Source organism: Elaeis guineensis, chromosome 4 (genome assembly GCF_000442705.2).
Source record: "Elaeis guineensis isolate ETL-2024a chromosome 4, EG11, whole genome shotgun sequence".
NCBI lineage: Eukaryota > Viridiplantae > Streptophyta > Magnoliopsida > Arecales > Arecaceae > Elaeis > Elaeis guineensis.
Window position 1 is genome coordinate 91214836 of NC_025996.2, and position 11277 is coordinate 91226112.

The window sequence follows — 11277 nt, forward strand, 5'->3', positions numbered from 1 at the left end:
TTTTGATCAACTTCGTAAATAGGGCTCCATCGCGTAGCCATGAATTAAGTCCATCTTGGTCTAGTTAAAGACATGGACCCATTCAACTACAACTATTGAAGTTGAGTCTAGAGTATCCTTGACCTAATCTAATTCAACTTTTGATTAGATTTGACCAATTACTCCATTTAGTCCATTTTTTAAACTAACCTTAGGTCTAACCTAATTATGGACCTAATTCATCTAACCCATTGACCTACAAGTTTATGCGATTGTCTTAGGTCTTAATTCACAATTCTAGACCTACTGGACAACACTTAATTCTTTTAATTAAGTACTTGGGCTGATGGGTCAGGGTTTGGCATTTCGAAAATAATTTTTAAATTTTGAAAGATTTTATTTTCTGTTCACCAAATGTGTTGACTCATTTCACAAACGGATCAGCACATTTCATAAACAGCAATTCTATTGCTCATTTCATAACAAAAAATAACTCAAAATAAATCATAAATTTTTTTTAGATCCAATCTAATACATTCAAGATAAATTTCTTAATTAAGTCCTTTCACTGCTTTATCAGCATGGGATATAATTGCATCGGCACCCCTACCGTCATAGGAGACCCCATCGAATGGGAAGAGAGGGCCTTTAAACCTTACTTTTCTCCTATGACCGGACGGCCATGGCAACCAACCCAATTAGATTACTTGCTACTTGGATCAAGTATATCTAAATATACCAATTTTAAAATTTAAATTTTGAATTTTAAATTTTAAATTTCAAATTTCAAAATTTAAATTTAAAATTTGAGATTTCAACCAAATTTTAAATTTTGAATTTTCAATCTTTGAATTTTAAATTTTGAATTTTGAATTTCAAATTTCAAATTTTGAATTTCAAATTTCAAATTTCAAATTTGAGATTTCAACCAAATTTCAAATTTCAAATTTTGAATTTTAAATTTGAAACTTCTAACAAATTTCAAATTTTAAATTTCAATTTTTTTTGAATTTTGAATTTTAAATTTTAAATTTTGAATTTTAAATTTAAACTTATAGATTATACCTTAATCTATGCATGTATATGTATATCATATTCTAGAACCATGCTCTGATACCATTTGTAGCGAAAATTTAGTGCAGGGGCAAAATGGTAATTTTAAAACTTTTTTAAAATTATTATTTTACAGTAAATTATTAATTAATATCATTAATTAATATTAATTAACCCTACACTAGGATCTAAATATGATACAACAGCATGCATTTAAATTTGAAATTCAAATTTGAATCAGTTAACCATTTACAGTACTGTGTTCAGAACACATCACCTTTTGCGGGTAGTCGATCACCGCAATCTGATCACCATCGGGAGGCTCTGATCATCACATCGTAGCTACACAAATATCTGGCCTCTGCGGATCGTCCACATGAAGCTCCCATCTGATCAGCTCCTCACGAATGCTAGTTCGTGATTTCATCCTTTTGATGGCAGATGTTGATCGAACTTCTTCGATCAATGTGTGCTGACTCTCGGATGCTCTGGATTATTTGCACGATTGCTTGAGAGACTGATGGATCTCTCCCTAAAATTTGGTGGACTCACGACACTCGTGGCACACCAATCTCACTTCCCAAACCCTAGGTAGAAACCCTAGGGTACACACTAGAAATCCTGCGCTCAATTTTCTTTCTTTTTTTTCTTTTTCTCTCGGAAGGTTTTGGACCTTCACCTTGTACACAAACTTTTCTCATGCCCCAAAGTTTCTCTCCTAAAATTTTTATGCACGTCCCGCCTTTCTCCTCTTTTTAAAACAACATCGAACGTGTCTTATCCGCGTGAGAGGATAAAGATAAGTGGTTGCACATTTGAATTCAAATCAAATTTGAATTCAAACGAAAACCAACTTATCCCTATCCTTTTGGGCATGAGAAGAGAAGGGGCGTGGCTCTTTGTGCGTGGAAAATGTTTCACAAGAAATCTTTTCTCGTGTAAGTAATGTGGCGCACAAAATGGATAAGGATGAATGGGCAAGTGATAAGTTATCCATTCAAATTCAAACATGCTTTGAATTTGAATGGCTAACTAATTATTTTATCCATCCATATGGCGCACAAATGAGGGTGTGGGGAAGGGTTTTGCGTGAGAAAAATTTCACGAGAAGTTTCTTCTCATGAATTCAAATGGGTGCAAGGAAGTTGGGTGTCGCAGAAAATTTAAAACAAAGTGGTTTGATTCAAATTGAGCCAACCTAGTTTAAAATAGGTTAAGCACAATTAGACCAGATTAAACCCAACATAATTAGGCTTAATAATACTCAATAAAATTCTAATCAAATTAGAAATTAACTAAACCTAACCCCTGATCAAATCAGGGACTAAACCACCTTAGCGATTAGGTCAACATTTAACCTAATCGGGTCAATCCAAACTGAATCCAATTCAATTGGACTTGATCCAAAAATAATTACTCAATCAAATTGAGTTAATTAATGATTAAATCACTAATTAAACTTCTCATAAATATTGAGTCCAAATCCGATGGGCAATCAGGCATCAGAGACCATCGATATGAAACCCTGATCAAAGAGTTCAAATTTCAAATTCAAAATTTGAAATTCAAAATTTTGACTCCGGTACCCAAAATGTGTGGAACTCATGATCAGAGAATCCTAATTCTCAATCATAGAGTTCCAGATAGATAAGACTCATAATCAGCCATCAGATCAGAAAGGAACCTCTAATGTGTGTGACCTCGCAGGTTCGAACCTAAGCCGGTAGCATAGGAACCAATTCCTGTACTAATCGAAGTGACCATCTAGCAATGGTACCCGATAATCGGATAGGTCGAATAATCGCAATCCCAACACTCAGAACCTATGTAAATATGGTTACCGTATAATTCATCCCTTTTGACCCCTGTGTTTAGGATGACTCAGGGTTAAACTGTCAACCCTGATGATATCATCCGAATCATGCTCAACTCAATTAGTCCTGTGACTCCTCACTAGGACTACCCTGGCCAAGGTTTTGCTAAATTAAAACACGACTGTACACAGCTCCTAAATTGGAGTGGTCAATCCCATCTTGACACACGCACCGACAAGTCAAGTACTTGACTACACCCAGCAGCCTTCCGTCATTGAATTAGAAATTCAGGTAGTCCAGTGCCTAAGTGCAGTGAGTTGCTTGCAAGTCACCGTGGCGGTCTCAGTTTGGAGGGACATTTATACCCATATCCCATCGGAGCAAATCTGGACAGCAAAAATAGCTCCGGAGTTGGTCACGTTCAGTGCAGATGTACCATTATATCTCACCTGTATGCCATACCAGTGTCTCCACACTCTTTGGTTATGAGGACAACCAACCCATATGGCACACAACGACCTATACTCGATAAACGTTGTCATGCTTGGTAACAACGTATCATTTGATCGCGAACATGTTTAAGGACTAAGCGATAATCCTCCTTTGTCGAGTCTAAATAGTCCTAAGGACTTCACCACAACACAGGAGTTCATTGAGAGATGAAATATTTGTGATGAAAAAATACCAAAATAATTTTATTTATTTATAATTCATGTACTAATACAAAAGGAGTACAACCATCAACAGGCTGACGATTGGCTTTGGGACACTATTCCCAACATCATCCACATACAATACAAGAAATACTACTACAGGACCATTAGCCCACTTATAAATGCATGGCTCTTCTCTGTTCTTAACGAAGCTATACGTCTTGATCATCTTATCAAAATGTATGTTCCAACTCCGTGATGCCTGCTTAAGTCCATAAATAGACCTCTGTAGCCTTCACACCTTAGACTCATCTGTGGATGTGAATCCTTCAGGTTGTATCATATACACCTCTTCATCTAGCTCTCCATTTAGGAAAGCTGTCTTCACATCCATCTGCCAGATTTCATAGTCCAGATGGACAGCTATCGCAAGCATAATCCGAATGGATTTGAGCATTGCCACAGGAGAAAATATCTCGTCATAGTCTATACCATAATGTTGACGATATCCCTTGACAACCAGACGGGCTTTACAGGTTTTCACCTTTCCGTCTGCGCCCCTCTTCCTCTTGAAGACCCACTTACACCCTATGGATTTTACTCCTTCGGGTGGGTCAACCAATGTCCACACATCGTTGACCTTCATAGACTCCATTTCGGATTTCATGGCTTCTAGCCATTTCTCAGAGTCGGGTCTCTGCAGTGCATCCATGTAGGTGATCGGATCCTCATCATTTTCATCAAGTTCGATAGGATCATCGTCCCGAACCAAGAAACATAGTATCTGTCCAATTGATGTGGTACTCTACCAGATCGCCTTAAGGGTGCTTGAACAATGGGCTCCGGATCTGATCTAATCAAATCCAGTTCAGGTTTAGCAACTTGGGTCGATTTTTTCACCTGTCAAACTTCATCAAGTTCGACCTTAGTGGCAACAGTCTCTTCACCAAGGAACTCTTTTTCCAAAAAGATTGCCTTAAGGCAAACAAATACTTTTTGCTCATCAGCTAGGTAGAATTAATATCCTTTGGTCTCCTTTGGGTACCCTATAAAATTATACTTGTCAGACCTAGGTCCAAGCTTGTCTGTAATTAAACGTTTAACATAAGCCGGACACCCCCAAATCCTAAGGTGCGAGAGTACTGGCTTACGTCCTATCCTTATCTCATATGGCGTTTTGGTTACAGACTTACTCAGAACTCTATTTAGAAGGTAACAAGTCGATTCGAGCACGTATCTCCAGAGAGAGATCGACAGACCAGCAAACCCCATCATGGATCGAACCATGTCCAACAAGGTTCAATTCCTCCTTTCAGATACACCATTATATTGTGGTGTTCCAAGAGGAGTCCACTGAGAGAGAATCCCATTCTCCTTAAGATATGTCAGAAAATTATTGAAAAGGTATTCACCTCCTCGATCAGATCGAAGAGTTTTAATACACTTTTCAGTTTATTTTTCTACCTCATTTCAGAATAGTTTAAACATTTCAAACGACTTCGATTTATGCTTCATTAAATAGACATACCTATACCTCGATAGGTCATCTGTGAAGGTTATGAAGTTGAAATATCCATCTCTTGCACTTGAGCTCATGGGTCCACATACATCAGAATGTACCATACCCAAGAGTTCACTGGCTCGCTCATCTTTTCCAGTAAAAGGTGATTTGGTCATTTTACCAAGAAGACAGGACTCACAGGTTGGAAGTGATTCACAATCACCTACTTCAAAATTCCTTCTTGAGCCAAGCTGTTTATCCAGTTCTTATGATATGACCTAGCCTACAGTGCCAAAGATAGACTTCTGACACATTATCTATTCTAGGATGTTTATCGAAGGTTTGAACCACATTAACAGGTTGTGATAGAAAGTAAATTCCATTATTAAGTTGTCCAACAAACTTTGTAACACCATTCAAAATGATATTGCAAACGTTTCCTTTTATTAAAAATTGATAACCGTTCATGGCCAAAAGGCCTACAGAAATAATATTTAATAAAAAGCTTGGATAATAGTGACATTCACTCAAAATTATATTTCGAAAATTGATTATAAGGTTCATGATTCTTAATGCTAGAACTGGAACTTTGCTTCCATCTCCAACGTTCAAGAATCTCTCACCTTCATCAAATCTCCTACTGACCTGCAGACCCTACATCAAATTGTAAATATGATAAGGGCTTCCGATATCCAATACCCAGGTAGTAGTATCACAAATAAAAAAATTACAAGGTGTTATCATATAAGTACCTTACTTCTTCTTCGGCCTGTTCGGGTCCAGGGAAGTAATGTATAGAGGACAGTTCCTCTTTCAGTGCCCCTGCTTCTTGCAAAAGAAGCACTCTGCCTAGCTCTGGTCGGGCTTGCACTTCTTGGTCTGACCCTGTGCAGATGTCCTAGCATGCAGCTGCACCTTCTTATTCTTCTTCTTCTTGTTCTTCTTCTTTCCTTTCTTAAAAGGTCGACGACCAGAAGAAGACCCTCCCACAACTTTCACCGACTCTTTATGGAGCTGGTGATCCTTCTCAAAGTTCTGCAGCAACCCCAACAAGCCGTGGTAGTTCACTGCAGGCTTTGTCATCCAAAAATGAGTAAGGAAGGGGAGGAAGGACTTGGGCAATGAATTAAGGATCGCATCCTTACCGAGCTGCTCGTGCAGGAAAAAACCCAGTTTACTTAGGCGCTCAATCATTTCGATCATGTACAGTACATGATCTGTGACTGAGGCTCCATCCCTCATCCGAGCATTGAAAATGGCACAACTACTTTTGTGCCTTTCAACATCGTTAGACGTGCCAAAGGAGTTGTTCAACATTTGAAGCATCTCCTGTGGCTGGGCGTTCTCGAACCTGTGGCTGAACTCATCATTCATTACCGCCAGCATAATGCACCGAACGGTGGTGCGGTCGTTGAGCTACTTCTGATAAGTATCTCGGACCGTCCCTCTAACATTCGAGACTGGCTCCTCAGGTGCCGGATCCATTACTACATAAAGGATCCGCTCATGCTCAAGGACGATTTTTTATTTTTGATACCAGCTATCGAAATTAGGTCCCATGAGCTTGTCATTATCTAATAATGATCGGAGGGACAGGGTAGTGGCCATAGCTGCATAAAGAAAAACCAGACCTCTATTAGTATATAAATTATAAATACTAAAGACTTGGACTTTAGTCTAAAGTTTCTCTCATTATTTTTACAAACTGGTAGCCTCAACCTCCAATTCGAGGAATTACTTTAATTCCTTAGTGGGTACTAGAATCCATACAGACTACACACGAGCCCAACTTTGGTTGGTCAACCCATATGCATCTATGGGTAGGTTCATTACCAGTTGTTTCTCTAAACAACTTCTAGTAATTGATTTTGCCCCAGAACCTAATCAGTAGGCTTTGGCCTCCACTGAAAAGATCTGGTTAGGTCCAACCATTAACATGATTTGATTTGATGAATCGGACCAATAAATGATCAGGCCCGACTTTGGCCGGCCAACCTGACCACCATCAGAAGGACTCAAACCAAATTATCATATTATGAATGATAATTTCATTAGTCAATAAGCACCAGACTTTTGGACCTCCAATGATTATTAAACTAATAGACTCATTATCACTCACTTAATGGGAGGCTATGACTTACTTATCAATATAACTTAATCATTTTTAGAGAACCAATAATTTTTGAAAATTTTATTAAAGGATAGATGAGAAATATCCAGCCAATTTTAATCCTCCCACTGACTTCATCAAGTCAGATTAAAAAAAATTTTAATTAAAGCTGGCATTAGGAGCACCTAAATCAGTCAAACTGATTTACCTAATGACATGGGTGAGCCATAATCACCAAGTGATCTAATCAAAATCTAATTCGTCAGGTTGGCCAGGTAAGTGAGATCAGTGGTGGGGATAAGCCATTAACTCGTCAGAGATCGAATCTCTGCGAGTAGCTCCCGCTTAAAAACCACTGATCAAACTGCCAAACTTACCTTAGACACCAACCAGTTAATTAGTTTTAATTTGATCAACTTAGTAAATAGGGTTCCACCGCGTAGCCATGAATTAAGTCCATCTTGGTCTAGTTAAAGACATGGACCCATTCAACTACAACTATTGAAGTTGAGTCTAGAGTATCCTTGACCTAATCTAATTCAATTTTTGATTAGATTTGACCAATTACTCTAATTTAGTCTATTTCTTTAAGCTAACCTTAGGTCTAACCCAATTATGGACCTAATCCATCTAACCCATTGACCCACAAGTTTATGCAATTATTTTAGGTCTTAATTCACAATTTTAGACCTACTAGACAACACTTAATTCTTTTAATTAAGTATTTAGGCTGATGGGTCAGGGTTTGGCATTTAAAAAATAATTTTTAAATTTGAAAGGTTTTATTTTCTGTTCATCAAATATGTTGACTCATTTCACAAATAGATCAGCACATTTCATAAATAGTAATTCTATTGCTAATTACATAATAGAAAATAACTCAATCAAAATAAATCATGAATATTCTTTTAGATCTAATCTAACACATTCATGATAAATTTCACAATTGAACCTTTATAATTAATTTTTTTCGCTGCTTCATCTGCATGGGATATAATTGCAGTGGCACCCCTACCGCTATAGGAGACCCCATCGAATGGGAGGAGAGGGCCTTTAAATCCTGCTTTTCTCCTATGACCGGACAGCCATGGCAACCAACCCAATTCGATTACTTGTTACTTGGATCAAGTATATCTAAATATATCAATTTCAAAATTTAAATTTTAAATTTTAAATTTCAAATTTTAAATTTCAAATTTTAAATTTTGAATTTCAAATTTCAAATAAATTTTAAATTTTAAATTTCAAATATTTGAATTTTAAATTTTGAATTTCAAATTTTGAATTTTAAATTTTGAATTTCAAATTTAAAATTTCAACCAAATTTTAAATTTCAAATTTCAAATTTTGAATTCTAAATTTTTGAATTTTGAATTTCAAATTTTAAATTTCAAATTTTGAATTTCAAATTTTTGAATTTTGAATTTCGAACAACTTTCAAAATTCAAATTTTAAATTTTGAATTTTAAATTTCAAATTTAAACTTTTAGATTACAACTTAATATATGCATGCAAATATATATACCATATCTAAGAACCCACTCTGATACCATTTGAAGTGAAAATTCTGTGCAGGGGTAAAATGATAATTTTAAAACTTTTTCAAAATTATAATTTTATAGTGGAAAAATATTAATTAATCTAATTAATTAATATAAATTTATCCTACACTAGGATCTAAATATGATATATAACATGCATGCATTTAAATTTGAAATTCAAATTTGAATAGTAAACACTTTACTGTAATGTGTTCAGAACACAATACCTTTGTGCGGGTAGTAGATCGCCACAATCTGATCACTGTCGAAAAAGTCTGATCATCGTGATGCAGTTACACAGTATATCTAGCCTCTGTGGATCATCCATACGAAGCTTTTGGTCTGATCGACTCCTCACGAGTGCTAGCTCGTGTTAGAGCCCTTTTAATGGCCGATGCTGATCGAACTCCTTCGATTGATGTCTTTTGATTCTTCAGGTGCCCCGGATCATCAACAGATGTGCTTGAGAGGATGTTGAAGATCTCTCTGAGATTTTGTGGGCTCACGACACTCGTAGCTCACTTTCTCACTTTCCGAACCCCAGGCTAAAACTCTAGAGAACTCACCGAAAACTTTGCACCCACTTTTCTTTCTTTTCTTTCTTTTTCTCTTGGAAGGATATGGACTTCTTTATCATGCACAAGACTTCTCACACCCCAAAATTTTTCTCCAAAAATCTTCCTCTTGCACGCCCCACTCTTCACCTCCTTTTATAACAACGTCAAACGTCTTATCTAAAAGAAAGGATAAAGATGAGTAATTGCATATTTAAATTCAAATCAAATTTTGAATTCAAATAGACACCAACTCATCCCTTATCCACTAAAGGCGTGAGGCATGGCTTAAATTATGCATGAAGTGATTTCATGAGAAACCTTTTCTCATGTAATAAATAGGACGTAAAAAAAGGGATAAGGTGCAAAGATTGATTGCCCATTCAAATTCAAACTTTATTTTGAATTTGAATGGCCAACCAATCATCCTTATCCATTCATTTGGCACATTAAAGTGGGGCGTGGAGAGGGCTTGGCATGAGAAAAAAATTCGTGAGAAGTTCTTTCTCATGAATTCAAATGGGTGCAATGAAAGTGAGGTGGCGCATGGAGATTGGGTCAAGATGGTTTAATTATTTAAACCAACCTAATTGAACCAAATAAGTTAGGTCCAACTAGACTAATTTAAATCCAACTTAATTAGGCTTAATTAGGCTCAATAAAATCTTAATCAAATCAAAAATTGACTAAACCCAACCCCTGATCAAATCAGGGACCAAACCATCTCGATGATTAGGTCAACTCTTAACCTAATCGGATCAAACCCAACTGAATCCAATTCAATTGGACTTGATCCAAAAATAATTACTCAATCAAATTGAGTTAATTAGTGATCAAATCACTAATAAAATCTCTCATAAATAGTTTATGCAAATCTGATCTGCAATCGGATATCAGAATTCATCGATATGTAACCCTGATCGAAAAGTCCCAACCAGTGGGACTCTTGACCCCGGTACCCATAATGTGTGGAACTCATGATCAGAGAATCCTGATTCTCGATCACTGAGTTTCAAACATGTAGAATTCTACATCAGCCATCAGATCAGATAGAAACTCTAATGTGTGTGACCTCGCAGGTTCGAACCAAAGCCGGTAGCACAGGAATCAATTCCTGTACTAATCGAAGTGACCATCTAGCAATGATACCCAACGTTCGGATAAATCTAAGAGTCACAATCGCAACACTCAGAACCTACATGAATATGATTACTGTATAATTCATCTTGACACATGCACCAACAAGTCAAGTATTTGACTACACCCAGCAGTCTTCCGTCACTGAATTAAAAATTTAGGTAGTCTAGTGCCTAAGTGCAGTGAGTTACTTGCAAGTCACCGTGGCAGTTTCAGGTCAGAGGAATATTTATACTCATATTCCATCGGAGCAAATCTTGATAGCAGAAATAGCTCTGGAGTCAGTCACGTTCAGTGCAGATGTACCCTTACATCTCACTTGTATGCCATACCAGTGTCTCCACACTCATTGGTTAAGAGAACAACCAACCTATATGGCACACAACGACCTATGCTTGATAAACATTGTCATCCTTGGTAACAATGTATCATTTGGTCATAAACAAATTTAAAGACTAAACGACAAATCCTCCTTTGTCGAGTCTAAATAGTTCTAAGGACTTCACCACAACATAGGAGTTCATTAGAAGATGAAATATTTTGTGATGAAAAATACCAAAATATTTTTTATTAATTCATAATTCATGTACAAATATAAAAATGAGCACAACCGTCAACAGACTGACGATTGGCTTTGGGATACTATTCCCAACAATATCCTCAGCTCTCTCTTCCACACCTTTTGTCCAACCACCATCAGTTTTAGAAAATCCCATGCGGTGCAATGTGTGGCGGTTGATAGTGTCAGAGTAGGATAGTCTAGCTACTGCCTCCCCCTCAAAGCTAACTCTGAACCTCCTAAAAACTAAGGTGAGAGCCATACCAAAAGGCAAGTGTGCCTTGGACCTGTTCAAGATCTCTCTCATAGCCTCAAACATCAATGCCGGAAGGTTCAGGGGGGCTTGTGTGATCACATGGTACACAATACAGATGTC